The sequence below is a fragment of the Oncorhynchus keta genome, chromosome 6, assembly GCF_023373465.1.
Source record: "Oncorhynchus keta strain PuntledgeMale-10-30-2019 chromosome 6, Oket_V2, whole genome shotgun sequence".
Lineage (NCBI taxonomy): Eukaryota > Metazoa > Chordata > Actinopteri > Salmoniformes > Salmonidae > Oncorhynchus > Oncorhynchus keta.
Window position 1 is genome coordinate 29,566,061 of NC_068426.1, and position 15,759 is coordinate 29,581,819.

Sequence of the window (15,759 nt, forward strand, 5' to 3'; positions counted from 1 at the left end):
GTTTTAGTAAGAGTCTATGCCTCAGTTATGCGTCACAATCATAAAGCATTATCAACAAACTATGAAGTCTCGCCAGGATTCTGAACCATCTTGCTGTCCCTGCAGCAGATGTCTGACATTCAGGGACCAATTTTATGACTGGGTGACCTAGTTTCTAGGGGTGACAACCATAGACTTGCCTACAAGGTCATATCATTGGTGACAACAGTGCTTTTTCTCAGCATTTCTACAGCTCTTTTTAACAACAAAGGACTATGAATTGTAAAATAATAACAAAGACAGCTCTGATTAATGTTACACCTTTCGTTAATTTGGTGGTAATAGTACATAGAATGAAACGTTTTGTCACCGGGAAAAACAACGTTAAGACATATGGCCTATGGGGTATTGTTACTAGGTAGAAAATGACAAATAAACGTTTTATTCTGATTGGCTCTATTGAATCGAGAATCCGCTCCGCTGTCTGTTTACTGCATCAGTCACCTATCAAATCAAACTGTCGGCGTTGCACTCACTGGACAGGAAAATACACATACGAGGTTACAAACTATAAAGAAGCCATCATTTATTCGTTGAACATACCAAGCGGAACACCATGGCTTCAGGAGGAGAGTAAGTTGCCATCGCTATCTAATTTGCTTTTTTGAAGGACACAGTTAGCGTTACCAGGAAATAACGTTTGCATTGTTAGCTAAAACCTAGGTAAATTGGCTAGATAATGCTGGCTAACTTTGTTGTTGCTAACGAACGTGCCCAACTAGCTAATATCGGTATGTGTTCTATGGACGTAGTAATATTTGAACACATGCAAATTTTACGTTTCCACATAGCTAGTTATCTAGTTAGCAGCTAGATTATGCCATGCCCATGTGTCAGTGCCGGCTAGTTAAACGCATAGCTAATTTCAGTTATAAATATCAGCTTGCCATCTCTGCATCTGTCAACCAGATTTAACTAACTACGTAGCTGGCAAAGCCGGTTAACTGACAGCAACGTAAATAGGAAGACTGCTTGTCATGTTGTAGCTCAAATTTTCTAAGTGATGCTTGTACCAGCAAAAGTTATAGTAGTCTGTTAAATTGAGCGAATGACTGATCACCTTCGCTCTCGTAGTTTTTCATGCTGTGTCATATGGGGGCATGTACAACACTTAGCTACATATTTACAACTAAAACTGAAACCCAGAGGCCGGCAGATGCCGATATTGAGTCGTTTCATCTTACCGTCCAAACGCATTGTATGCAGCTGGCAATACACTCCTATCACCGTGGACCTGTTTATACATAAAACATTCTACATACAGGCAGCGAAGGCGTCTCCTTAGCTTTCCCCTTAACTATACAGTATTTATTAATGGTGGGAAAACGATGGGAAAAATATGCATACTTCATTTATGAAACACCATTTTTCACCACCATGCTAGAGTGGCTAATACTACTTTCTGATGTTGAGCCCATCATTCAGGAGGAAATCTATCATTTGCAGCCTCAATGGAGAACGTTTTAAGTATGTTCTGGTCTATGGGGATAATGTTAGGTGTGGATTGCCTGCTGCATACAATGCATTTGGACTGTAAGATGAAACGACTCAATATCACCATCTGCTGGTCTTTGAGTTACTGAAGCTGATGCTAGCATTTAGCAAAACAGTAAACATTACATTATTACATTATTTTGTACAGTAAACATTACAAAGGGGATACTCCCTTTCTTCCGAGTCTTGACCCTAGCTAGCTTCTTTCAAAAGGAATGCACATCTTATGTGTGCTACCTAATACCGCAGAACAGTGAGCCAGATGTTACACTGGATGTATAAATCTGGTTGGCATTTCCACTCGCCACCAAATATGGTGCCGAGAGGAAGCACAGTGGCCAGCAGTGGTAGAAGATGGATTTTAGCAGACATTCTGCACATTTTCTCATTGATGAAGCATTTGATCTCAATACAGTTTTCTGTTCCCAAAACTGCAATTTGTTACAAAGTGGACTAAGTTTAGTAGACCTTACCCTTTGCCAAAGTTTCAAAAAATGTAGTTGTTTAGGAGTGCAAGGACAAATTTGAATTATTGAACATGTGCACATTGGGCTCCCAAGTGGTGCAGCGGTCTAAGGCACTGCATCTCAGTGCTAGAGGCGTCACAACAGACCCTGGTTCGATTCCAGACCGTATCACAACTGGCCGTGGTTGGGAGTCCCATAGGGCGGCGCACAATTGGCCCAGCGTCTTTAGGGTTTGGCCAGGGTAGGCCGTCATTGTAAATAAGAATTTGTTCTTAACTGACTTGCCTAGTTAAATAAAAAACGTTTTTCTTCAGAGTAGGTGTTCTCTTATGGAAATATGCAAATACATGCCAGAACTCATCAATAGGATTCTGCCCACCTCCTTGCTTGTTCAATCAATTTCCTCCAAGTGGAAATGACAGGCTATCTTGGGTTAGTTATAAAAAAATCTTTGCTAATACTCTCCTCTCCTTTTAGCAAGCAAGTTAACTCGGCTATCTATCTAAAAGTGTGGCAGTTTCAAAACCCACAAAAATACAATTTCTGCTCGTTCTAGTAGCTAGTTTCACTACTGTATAATAAGAAACTAAAAGCAACTGCTTTTTAATAGCTATTCTAAGTTTCTGTCTCTAGTCAGTAGGCACACATTTAACACACAGACCACTTTTAACTCAATGAGACAGTTGATTAAAATGATGGCACAGTATCCAATCAAAAACTCATCTTTTGACCAATGGGTAAAATGTTGGGTATTAGGGTGTTATACTTATTCCATGTATTTAATGTTGTATAGCAACTTCTCAGAAACACTGACCACTTTATTTCATGAGGATAGGACTTACCATTGCTCAGATTCTTATTTTCATGTGATTGAAAAAGGTCGCAGACGAGTAAATAATCACTCGTTGGAAATCTTTTTTGTCCAATATCTAAAGATAGGGTGGTCATATTAGTATGACATATTCAGGGCTGATGTAGAACACAGGTGATTAGAATAAAAGCAAAATATGCTAATTATGCACTTAATATACAAATAATGCAGTACGGAATACATAATTACATTAAGCCCACTAATTTAAGGTAGGGTGGCCATATTAACAACTAAGATATATGGAATTGTTTTAAGAAGGTCCTACCAAGGATCAGTTTGCTATTTGCTTTAGAATTTTAAGACCCCTTGAAGTATCCCCAAAAATATATAAAAAAATAATTTGATATATTATTTGGGGCCGTATTGCTATTAGCCAATACAAACGCATTGAATAACAGATTCACTACATGGAACAACAGATAGTCAGTCCCCCCTCACAAAGTGTCTGTCCTATACTGAACAAAAATATAAATGCAGCATTTAAAGTGTTGGTTTCATGAGCTGAAATTGTCCATATGCAAGAAAAGCTTATTTCCCTCAAATGTTGTGCACAAATTTGTTTATATAGTGAGCATTTCTCCTTTGTCAAGATAATCCATTCACCTGACAGCTGTGGCATATCAAGAAGCTGATTAAACAGCATGATCATTACACATGTGCACCTTGTGCTGGGGACAATAGAAGGCCAATAAAATGTGCAGTTTTGTCACACAACAGAATGCCACAGATGTCAACTTTTGAGGGAGCATGCAATTGGCATGTTGACTGCAGGAATGTCCACCAGGGCTGTTGCCAGATAATTGTTTTTTTTTTCTCTACCATAAGCCACCTTCAACATAATTTTAGAGAATTTGGTAGTGTGTCCAACCAGCCTCACAACTGCAGACCACGTGTAACCATGCCAACCCAGGACCTTCACAGCCAGCTTCTTTACCTGCGGGATGGTCTGAGAAGAGCCAACCAGACAGCTGATGAAACTGTGGGTTTGCACAACCAAAGAATTTCTGCACAAACTGTCAGAAACCTTCTCAGAGAAGCTTGTCTGCGTGCTCGTCGTCCTCACTGGAGCTCGGCGTTGTAACCAACTTCAGTGGGCAAATTACACACCTTAGATGGCCACTGGCATGCTGGAGAAGTGTGCACTTCATGGATGAATCCCGGTTTCAACTGTACCGGGCAGATGGCAGACTGTGTGTATTAGAGGTCTTTTTGGACACCGATTTGACCGATAATAAAAAGTTTTTATTTTAAAATGTTTTACACCTTTATAAAGCAAATCAGTTAAGAACACATTCTTATTTTCAATGACGGCCTAGGAATGGTGGGTTAACTGCCTTGTTCAGGGGCAGAACGACAGATTTTTACCTTGTCAGCTTGGGGATTCAATCTTGCAACCTTAGTTAACTAGTCCAACGCTCTAACCACCTGCCTCTCATTACACTCCACGAGGAGCCTGCCTGTTACGTGAATGCAGTAAGAAGCCAAGGTAAGTTGCTAGCTAGCATTAAACTTATAAAAACAATCAATCAATCATAATCACTTAGTAACTAGACATGGTTGATGATATTACTAGTTTATCTAGCGTGTCCTGCATTGCATATAATCGGTGCGCATTGGCAAAAAAGGACTGTCGTTGCTCCAACGTGTACCTAACCATAAACATCAATGCCTTTCTTAAAATCAATACACAAGTATATATTTTTAAACCTGCATATTTAGTCAATATTGCCTGCTAACATGAATTTCTTTTAACTAGGTAAATTGTGTCACTTCTCTTGCAGTAGTTTGGGCCGTTGCGAACTGTGAAGACTATTTCTTCCTAACAAAGACAGCCAACTTTGCCAAACGGGGGATGATTTAACAAAAGCGCATTTGCGAAAAAGCACAATCGTATCACGACTGTACCTAACCATAAATACCAATTCCTTTCTTAAAATCAATACACAGAAGTATATATTTTTAAAGCTGCATATTTAGCTAAAAGAAATCCAGGTTAGCAGGCAATATTAACCAGGTGAAATTGTGTCACTTCTCTTGCGTTCATTGCATGCAGAGTCAGTGTATAGGCAACAGTTTGGGTCGCCTGGCTCATTGCGAACTAATTTGCCAGAATGTTATGTAATTGTGACATTACATTGAAGGTTGTACAATGTAACAGCAATATTTAGACTTAGGGATGCTACCCGTTAGATAAAATACGTAACGGTTCCATATTTCACTGAAATAATAAATGTTTTGTTTTTGAAATGATAATTCCCGGATTCGACCATATTAATGACCAAAGGTCTATGATTTGATAGAGCTGTCTGACTGAGCGATGGTAGGCACCAGCACGCTCGTAAGCATTCATTCAAACAGTACTTTTGTGTGTTTTGCCAGCAGTATCGGCTTTTTTTGGCCCTCCAATAATCGGTATCGGCATTGAAAAACCATAATCGGTTGACCCCTAGTATATTTTTTAACTTTCTGGCACTGAACAGTCTCCATATATACAGTAGTTCCATTTATTTTTTGACCTGTACTCGTGGACCTTATGACAAGTCTTGTGAGCAAAACATGTTCGTGAGAGTCGCATTAGTGTGTAGCCCAAACTGTTCTGATGCTACAGACAGAAGTTGGCAGATCGGCTGTACCAACTTCAGACGAGATCCAAGATGCTTGTGGGGGTTGTAAAGCAAAACGGAGAACACCATTGTGTTCACGAGAGTTTCTCTTTCCATAGAGGGGTCATAATAGTTTGAAGGCCAAACTGACAAAGACTGCTCTAGTTCTTTCACGGAAGATGTGGAAGTGCGACAGGCGGCTGCGGTGGATTGAAACGCATCCAACTGCAAAAAACATATTTCCAGCTAAAACTGACAGATTTTATGGGGATGTTTATTATTATTATGCAGTGGTAGGTGATTAGGCCTACCACTGTTGTGTCGTCGGAAAACTTAATGATGGTGTGGGAGTCGTGCTTTGCCATGGAGTCATGGGTGAACAGGGAGTACAGGAGGGGACTGAGCACACAGGGGCCCACGTTTTGAGGGTCAGCGTGGCAGATGTGTTGTTGCCTACCCTCACCACCTGGGGTCATCCTGTCAGGAAGTCCAGAATCCAGTTGCAGAGCGAGATGTTCAGTCCTGGGGTCCTTAGCTTGATGAACTTGGAGAGAACTATGGTTTGAATGCTGAGGTGTAGTCAATGAAGAGCATTCTCACGTAGGTGTTCCTTTTGTCCGAATGGGAAAGGGCAGCGTTGAGTGCAATAGAGATTGCATCCTCCCTGGATCTGTTGGGGCGGTATGTGAATTAGTGGGTCCAGGGTGTATGGGATGATGGTGTTGATGTGAGCCATGACCAGTCTTTCAAGGTGATTCATGGCTATAGAGTGCTACAAGTCCGTCATCTAGACAGGTTACCTAGGCGTACTTGGGCACAGGGACTGTTGTGGTCTGCTTGAAACATGTAGGTATTGCAGACTTGGTCAGAGAGTGGTTGAAAATGTCAGTGAAGACACTTGCAAGCTGGTCAGTGCATGCTCAGAGTACGCGTCCTGTTAATCTGTATGGCCCACGACCTTGTTAATGTTAACCTCGGCTACGGAGAGTGTTATCACACAGTTGTCCAGAACAATGTGGGTATTAGCTTGCTTGAGCCTGCTAACTGAGTGTTAATTCACCTGTTTCCACATGTTTCCACATGTTTAATTTTAAAACATGGGACGGCAGGGTAGCCTAGTGGTTAGAGTGTTGGACTAGTAACCGAAAGGTTGCAAGTTCAAATCCCAGAGCTGACAAGGTCGAGGGCCGAGACGGTCGTAATGCACCTAGTCTTGCGACTCTGGAACATTTCTAAATGTCGACATTTTCGTGATGCAAAAATGAATTGAAGTTATTGCAAATGTACAAGGCTGTTTCTCGGTCAGAGAACCTTCTAGAGCCATGTAACTCACCTGAGGTCTAGAACAGGTTTCTAAAGTTAACTAATGCAGGCAGTGTATGTCTCTACGCACCCCAATGTGTCCCTCCTTCCAAGCTGTGTGTGTGTGTGATTTAGTTTTCCTTAGAAATTTTATGGGAAAAATGACTGATTTACAGTTCACGGGGGTTGCCTAATCACACATATGAAGTTTTGGACAGATCTGACTTTTTTAATCCTTCGAAACAGCCCCTGTGACACCAATTATGGCACTTCCGGTTTGCACAGGAAGTTATAAGTCAACACATATCCTCATTGTGGTATGCTTTTACAGAATCCTGAGTTTTAAGTCTTTACCATAAAAACTGACTGATTTACACAGGGTTGAATGCACTATTTCTGTCAAACTGCAGGTAGGGTATGGATATACACTTTTAGGGTGATTTTTAACCACTTCCGGTTGGTCCAGGAAGCTTAGAATCGACACAGGTAGACCTCATAGTGTCCTGATGGACTGTCATCGAAGACCGGTTCATAAGGAATTCATAACCCACATAGGCTTCAGGTTGACTTTAGAGGAGCAGGCAATGTATTCCTATGGGGAGAGATGTCATTGTAATCTGTGAGATCAAAAAACCCTGTTTTACTGTTAAGGGTTAATGCCACACGGTCAAGGTTAGGCTTGCACAGATCGGGAGGACCTCATGAACGTACCTGAGGTCGAATTGTGCTTCTCACCCTAACGGTTCTCTCACTGTCACCCAAAAACAAATGACATTTAGGGCCAGGCTTCATTTTGGGCCTACTTTTTTTCACGGGCGCTGCACTCGGAGTGAGCTACGGTCAAGCGGTGCGTCTTGTTGAACTCGGCACGGCCTAGAGAATATGGAAATGCCATTGCAGGCTCTGTGTGTCTTTAAGCACCGCACTTTGTCACTCCATCCTTGGTGTGTGTGTGTGTGTGTGTGTGTGTGTGTGTGTGTGTGTGTGTGTGTGTGTGTGTGTGTGTGTGTGTGTGTGTGTGTGTGTGTGAGAGCTTTTCTTTGACATCTGTTGGGGGAAATGGCTGACTTACAGTTTACGGGGGTTGCCTAAAAAGATCCTGAGTTTTATGTCTTTACGTTAAGAACTAAGTTATTTACGGAGGGTTTATTTCAGAAAATCATAGAAAATCACAGAAATCTCGCAGAGCTCCGCAGCACACTTTAAAAAGATTCGTATGAACACCCTGCAACTGGATCTGTAACTGTTTTTTAAAAAAATATATATATATATATACATTTGAACATCACCAATTTGACATTGTACGATTTCTCTTAAATGACGATAGATAAATGGCTGGTTCTTTTTTTATTGACACCGGAGGCTCCTTGACTTTGACGTGAAGCGGAAAAATTATTGCTCTATTTTCATTTTGGACCTTTTAATCCCAGAAAAATGGCCATAACTCAAAAACCGTTGAGGCCTAGACGCCATCTTGTTCGGGGCCAACTGCCCATTATGCCAAACCTATGCTCACCAAGTTTCGGCTTCAAAATATTTTCCGTTTAGGAGATAAGGCCACGTTGTGATTCGTGATGTTTTGTACATTTGAAATATGATTGCTTATGCCCTCTTGTGGGATTTACCGGGACAGCGGAAAAATGAGCAAAATTTGATTATTTTATAAAACGGAAACCGAATGTCCGAGATTTCGCTTGACTTCCCGATAGATCCGGCCCTGCCGCACGACGCCTCCGCCAATTTTACAAACATTTGCAATATGGACTTTCTCACTAACCATATGGCGAATGTCAAAATGTTCCCTTAAGGTATGTTAACTTGTTAGTCCACTAGGGGCATTATTTCTAAGCAGTTGCTAGGGACTCTCCTGGAAGAAGCTAGCTAGCTTACAAAGAATAACAACAAAAAATATCTAGTTAACAGAAGAAAGGAAGACAAAATAAGGACAAAAGAAAAAGGAAAAGAAAGAGGACAACAAAGTGAAACAGTCAGCACTTCTATTGCAACTTCGTATTTCGTCGTCCTAACGTAGTCTACACTTCTATCTGCCCAGCAGCTAGCAAACGTCCACCGTCTACCGAATAGCAGCACTGTAGAAACTATTACACTCAACTGAACGACTTGATTAGTGTAGTGTTAGCTAGCTACATAGTTGTCTTTGCTGTCTTCGTATCCAAGATAATTGTGTAGTTTAGAGCGTGTAGTCTTAGAGTGATTATCTTAATTTACAGAGGTTAGCTAGCCAGCTATTTGTCGTCCTTAACGTAGGAGACACTGCTAGCTAGCCAACGTCTACTGAATAGAACTTCCGCACTCAACAACCCGGTCGCATTCCGCTTCGCTCCACAGGTAGTATCACATTTTCATTTAATTTCATTACAGCACAACGGTTTGATTTGTTTGATCGTAGCTAGCTACATAGCTAGCTACATAGCCGTCTGTGTATCAAAGATAATTGTGTAGTCTAGAGCGATTTTCTAGGTTAGCTAGCCAGCTATTGTCGTTCTTTTAACGCAACGTAACGTAATCAACACTGCTAGCTAGCCAGCTAGCCCCCGAATAGCAGCACTGTAGAAACTATTACACTCAACGGAACGACTTGATTAGTGTAGTGTCAACAACGCAGCCACTGCCAGCTAGCCTACAAAGTCAACAACGCAGCCACTGCCAGCTAGCCTACTTCAGCAGTACTGTATCATTTTAATCATTTTAGTCAATAAGATTCTTGCTACGTAAGCTTAACTTTCTGAACATTCGAGACGTGTAGTCCACTTGTCATTCCAATCTCCTTGCATTAGCGTAGCCTCTTCTGTAGCCTGTCAACTATGTGTCTGTCTATCCCTGTTCTCTCCTCTCTGCACAGACCATACAAACGCTCCACACCGCGTGGCTGCGGCCACCCTAATCTGGTGGTCCCAGCGCGCACGACCCACGTGGAGTTCCAGGTCTCCGGTAGCCTCTGGAACTGCCGATCTGCGGCCAACAAGGCAGAGTTCATCTCAGCCTATGCCTCCCTCCAGTCCCTCGACTTCTTGGCACTGACGGAAACATGGATCACCACAGATAACACTGCTACTCCTACTGCTCTCTCTTCGTCCGCCCACGTGTTCTCGCACACCCGAGAGCTTCTGGTCAGCGGGGTGGTGGCACCGGGATCCTCATCTCTCCCAAGTGGTCATTCTCTCTTTCTCCCCTTACCCATCTGTCTATCGCCTCCTTTGAATTTCATGCTGTCACAGTCACCACCTTCCGGAGACACCTGAAACCCCACCGATTTAAGGAATACCTAGGATAGGATAAAGTAATCCTTCTCACCCCCCTTAAAAGATTTAGATGCACTATTGTAAAGTGGCTGTTCCACTGGATGTCATAAGGTGAATGCACCAATTTGTAAGTCGCTCTGGATAAGAGAGTCCGCTAAATGACTTAAATGTAATGTAAAATGTAAATGTCATTTTTGGATAAAAAGACGTGCCCATTTTAAGCGCAATATTTTGTCACGAAAAGATGCTCGACTATGCTTGGAATTGATAGTTTTGGAAAGAAGACACTCTTACGTTTCCAGAACTGCAAAGATTAACACCTTGAGGATTGATTCAAACAACGTTTTCCATGTTTCAGTCGATATTTTGGAGTTAATTCGGAAAAAGTTTGACGTGTAGGTGACTGAATTTTCGGTTAGTTTCGGTAGCCAAATGCATAGTAACAAAACGGAACGATGTGTCCTACACAATAATCTTTCAGGAAAAACTGGACATATGCTATGTAACTGAGTCTCCTCATTGAAACATCTGAAGTTCTTCAAAGGTAAATTATTTTATTTGATCCCTTTGCTGGTTTTTGTGAATATGTTGCGTGCTAAATGCTAAGCTAGCATTTATTGATTTTCTCTGGTTCTAAAGCATATTTTGAAAATCTGAGACGACAGGATTGTTAAGAAAAGGATAAGCTTGAGAGCAGGCATGTTTATTTCATTTCATTTGCGATTTTTAGAAATCGCTAACGTTGTGTTATGGTAATGAGCTTGAGGCTGTGGTAACGCGACCGCATGCGGGATGGGGCGGACTATGAGGTTAAAGACTCCAGCCTTCTAAGTCAGACTGTTCTCTCTGCTACCGCACGGTAAGCGGTACCGGAGTGCCACGTCTAGGTTCAAGAGGCTTCTAAACAGCTTCTACCCCCAAGCCATAAGACTCCTGAACAGCTAATCAAATGGCTACCCAGACTATTTGCACCCACTCCTACGCTGCTGCTACTTTCTGTTATCATCTATGCATAGCCACTTTCATAACCCTCCCTGCATGTACATAATGACTTCAACTACCTCGAAGCTGTGCATTGACACATTGACTCAGAACCTGTACCCCTGTATATAGTCCCGCTATTGTTATTTACTGCTGCTCTTTAATTATTTGTTTTTCTTATCTTTTACTTTTTCTCAGTATTTTCATAAAACTGAATTGTTAAGGGCTTGTAAGTAAGCATTTCACTGTAAGTGTTGTATTCGGTGCATGTGACAATTCAAATCTGTAGTTTAGTATCCGCTTCATCGTTCTGCTTCATCAGCTGTTTTGATTGTAAACGGGAATCGGGAGGCTCCGAGTTAGGGTCAGATTTGCCAAATGAAGGGAGAGGGAGAGCTTTGCATGCGTCTCTGTGTGTGGATTAAAGGTGATCTACTTTTTACTAGATGCACAAGTGACATGCTGGTAGAAATGAGGTAAACTAAAATGTGTTTTTCCTGCATTAAAATCACCGACCACTTGGAGCTCCACCTCTGGGTGAGATTTATTTCTGCTTCGCTTATGGCCCTATACAGCTTGCTGAATTTGGTGTTAGTGCCAGCATCAGTTTGTGGTGGTAAATAGACAGCTATGAAAAATATTGATGAAGTCTCTTGTTAAATATTATGGTCTGCAGCTTATCATGAGATATTCAAACTAAGGCGAGCAGGTCCTTGATACTTGCTTAATATTAGACCCACACCACTCCCCTTGAGCTTACCTGACGCCGTCATCCTGTCCTGCTGATACATAGTAAAACCAGCTAGAATATTGTCCTTGTTCAGCCACGTTTACAAGAAACATAGGATATTCCAGTTCTTCAGGTCGCATTGATAGTCTCAGAGTTTGTCCAGTTTAATCTCCAGTGATTATACATTTGTCAATAGAACAGAGGGTAGAGACGGATTATTTACTCTCTGCCGTAGCTTCATCAGGGTACCTGCACGTCGGCCTCAATATCGCAGTGTCTTTCTATTCCGCGTGTCTGGGGTTAGGGCCTGGTCTAGGGTTAGGTCCTGATCTGGGGTTGAGCAGTATGTCCTTTGCTGCAAACTCATTGAAGTAGAAATCTTCATCCAAATTAAGGCAACTGTTGGCTGTTCTGATGTCCAGAAGATATTTTCGGTTGTAGGAAACGATGGCGGAAACATTATGTACAAAATAAAGTTAAGATCAACGCAAAAAAACACATCTGTTAAAAAGTTTTGGGAGATTTTAGGATGACCAAATCATTGGAAGCCAGAGGAAAAAAGTAGTCAGCTAGGCTGGATGCTGTGCGAGAATTAAGGCTAACCGTTGAACTCCTCTTTCTTCTCTAATCCGGATGACATAAAACAATAGAGGTAAGAGATTTTGAGGCATGACATGTACTATTTTAGTATACACTTTTTATATTAATGTGATATTCCTTATCTCTGTGAAATGTCAATGGAGCACTGAGTGTACCGCAAGCTTTTTATTTTCGAAGCTTTATACATTTAATTCAGTTTGTCATGTTAATTTTGCTTTTTGCAACCTCGCGGAAATAACTTTGCAGACGATACACTGGGAGTCTGGGCTAGAGGTCGACCAATTTAATCGGCATGACCGATTGTTATGAAAACTTGAAAATCGGTAATCAGCATTTTTGGACACCGATTATGGCCGGTTACATTACACTCCACGAGGATACTGCGTGGCAGGCTTGACCACCTGTTACGTGAGTGCAGCAAGGAGCCAAGGTAAACCTATCTTGTAAAAAACAATCAATTTTCACACAATCACTAGTTAACTACACATGGTTGATGATATTACTAGTTTAACTAGCTTGTCCTGCGTTGCATGTAATCAATGCGGTGCCTGTTAATTTATCATTGAACCACAGCCTACTTCACCAAACAGGTGATATAACAAGCGCATTCACAAAAAAAAAGCACTGTCGTTGAACCAATTTACCTAACCATAAATATCAGTGCCTTTCTTAAAATCAATACACAATGTGTATATACACTGCTCAAAAAAATAAAGGGAACACTTAAACAACACAATGTAACTCTAAGTCAATCACACTTCTGTGAAATCAAACAGTCCACCTAGGAAGCAACACTGATTGACAATAAATTTCACATGCTGTTGTGCAAATGGAATAGACAACAGGTGGAATTTTATAGGCAATTAGCAAGACACCCTCAATAAAGAAGTGGTTCTGCAGGTGGTGACCACAGACCACTTCTCAGTTCCTATGCTTCCTGGCTGATGTTTTGGTCACTTTTGAATGCCGGCGGTGCTTTCACTCCAGTGGTAGCATGAGACTGAGTCTACAACCCACACAAGTGGCTCAGGTAGTGCAGCTCATCCAGGATGGAACATCAATGCGAGCTGTGGCAAGAAGGTTTGCTGTGTCTGTCAGCGTAGTGTCCAGAGCATGGAGGCGCTACCAGGAGACGGGCCAGTACATCAGGAGACGTGGAAGAGGCCATAGGAGGCAACAACCCAGCAGCAGGACTGCTACCTCTGCCTTTGTGCAAGGAGGAGCAGAAGGAACACTGATTAATTTTGCTGAAGCCCAGGAAGAGTAGCTGCTGCCCTGGTCACCCTAATCCTGACCATCCTACAGTACAAGGGTATAAACTCCAATACATTTTGCACGGATTATGATAGAGACATGAGGATTGGACCATTGGTTTCTTAGAGGATTACAATACATAATTTACATTATTTTACCCTTTTAGTAAAAAAACTTTGGACACCCTATACATTTTCATGTTTAAGGCATATTGATTCAATTGTTTTAAAGATGGGGAGAGGTCCTTCTGTGATAAAGAGATGCTCAGCATTTTTAACACCACAGTCAACCAAACAAGTCTTACAGGCTCTAGTTTGATCTAATCATAACTATTCCCCATTGGTATGGTCAAGTCCTCCAAAGAAGGACCTAGAGAAACTGCAGCTGGCCCAGAAGAGAGCAGCACGCCTTGCCCTTCAATGTACACAGAGGGCTAATATCAATAGTATGCTTCTCGGTCTCTTGGCTCAAAGTAGAGGAGAGATTGACTGCATGCATCAATTCTTGTTTTTATGAGAAATGTATGTGTTAAATTCCAAATTTCTTCACAGTCCCTAGGTCCAGAATAAATTCAAGAGAACGTACAATATTATATAGAGCCATCTCATATAGTGCGAGTGAACAGCAAACCTGGTTTTAAAACAAATAAAGCAACACATCAAGGCAGAACACCTTTCCCCCATGTGACCTCATTTTTGTGTGTATGTACTGACATGTATGTGTAACTAATAGATGCGTGCACACACACGCACTGTAACACACACACGCACACATTACTATTCTTTTAGTCATTTTTTATGTAAGTCTGAAATGTTTGTCAATGTTTTAAATGTATGTGAGTTGTCTTTAATGTATTTCTCGTTATGTGTTGGACCCCAGAAAGACTAGCGGTCACCATTGGCGTCGACTTATTTGGATCCTAATTTTAAAAATCTGAATAAAGAAACCTGTTTGTCTCTTAGCTGACTGTTGGAAATTTCTGCTGTCTATATATTCCCAGGTTCAATGTATTTTGAAGTATGTTACATCTTGCCATCATATACATTTACAATCTCTTTGATTTTCCCTCAGATCGAAAAATGATCTATCCACTGCGATTTTAAAGCAGAAGACCAGGCCCAACCGGTTGGTTGTGGATGAATCTCTCAATGAGGACAACAGTGTGGTTTCTCTGTCTCAGGTGAGGCATTGGTGGTGCGACTGAATGGGGCAGGGACATCTTAGTGAACCCCTTGCCTGCACTAAGTACTACAATATTATTTCACCAGTAACTCACTCATTCATGTTGTGCAGGCTGTATTGCAGTTATATTCCCTGTTCAAGGTTCTATACTATATCAGTAGGATTCCGTGTCTGACTAATTCCTCTTTCCTGCCCCACCCTAGGCAAAGATGGATGAGTTGCAGCTGTTCAGGGAGACACAGTGCTGATGAAAGGAAAGAAGAGACGGGAGACGGTATGCATCGTGCTCTCTGACGACACCTGCTCCGACGAGAAGGTTCGCATGAACAGAGTGGTCCGCAACAACCTGAGAGTCCGCCTGGGAGATGTCATCAGGTGAGATAGAACTGGAGAACTTTGGCATCAGTGCAGTATGATGTGGGGAACCAGACCGCTGCTCCTTCATACTGTACAGTAAAGCCATGGCATAATTAGTTCCTTTTGTGATCACACAGTATTCAGCCCTGCCCAGATGTGAAGTACGGGAAACGGATCCATGTTCTGCCCATCGATGACACTGTAGAAGGGATCACAGGGAACCCGTTTGAGGTCTACCTCAAGCCCTACTTCCTGGAGGCCTACAGGCCCATCAGGAAAGGTAACTGATTCAGAGGATAACATGGGGTGTTTTCAGTAGGCACCAAATGGGAGAAAATGTTTAACCTGTCTAGGACCGTTCCGCTAGCTGAACCCCGCCTGGAACAGCCAGTGAAAGTGCAGGGCGCCAAAATCAAGACAATCTCATAATTAAAATTCCTCAAGCATACAAGTATTTTACACCATTTTAAAGATACAATTCTCGTTAATCCAGCCACAGTGTTTGATTTCAAAAAGAATTTACAGCGAAAGCACCACAAACGATTGTTAGGTCACCACCAAGCCACAGAAAAACACAGCCATTTTTCCAGCCAAAGAGCGGAGTCACAAAAAGCAG

At 41.9% G+C, this 15,759-nt stretch overlaps 1 pseudogene; it reads left to right on the plus strand.

Moving 5' to 3' along the window:
• The first annotated feature begins 467 nt into the window (after window positions 1–467).
• LOC118384882 (transitional endoplasmic reticulum ATPase-like) overlaps window positions 468–15,759 on the plus strand; it is a 49,760-nt pseudogene continuing 34,468 nt past the window's right edge.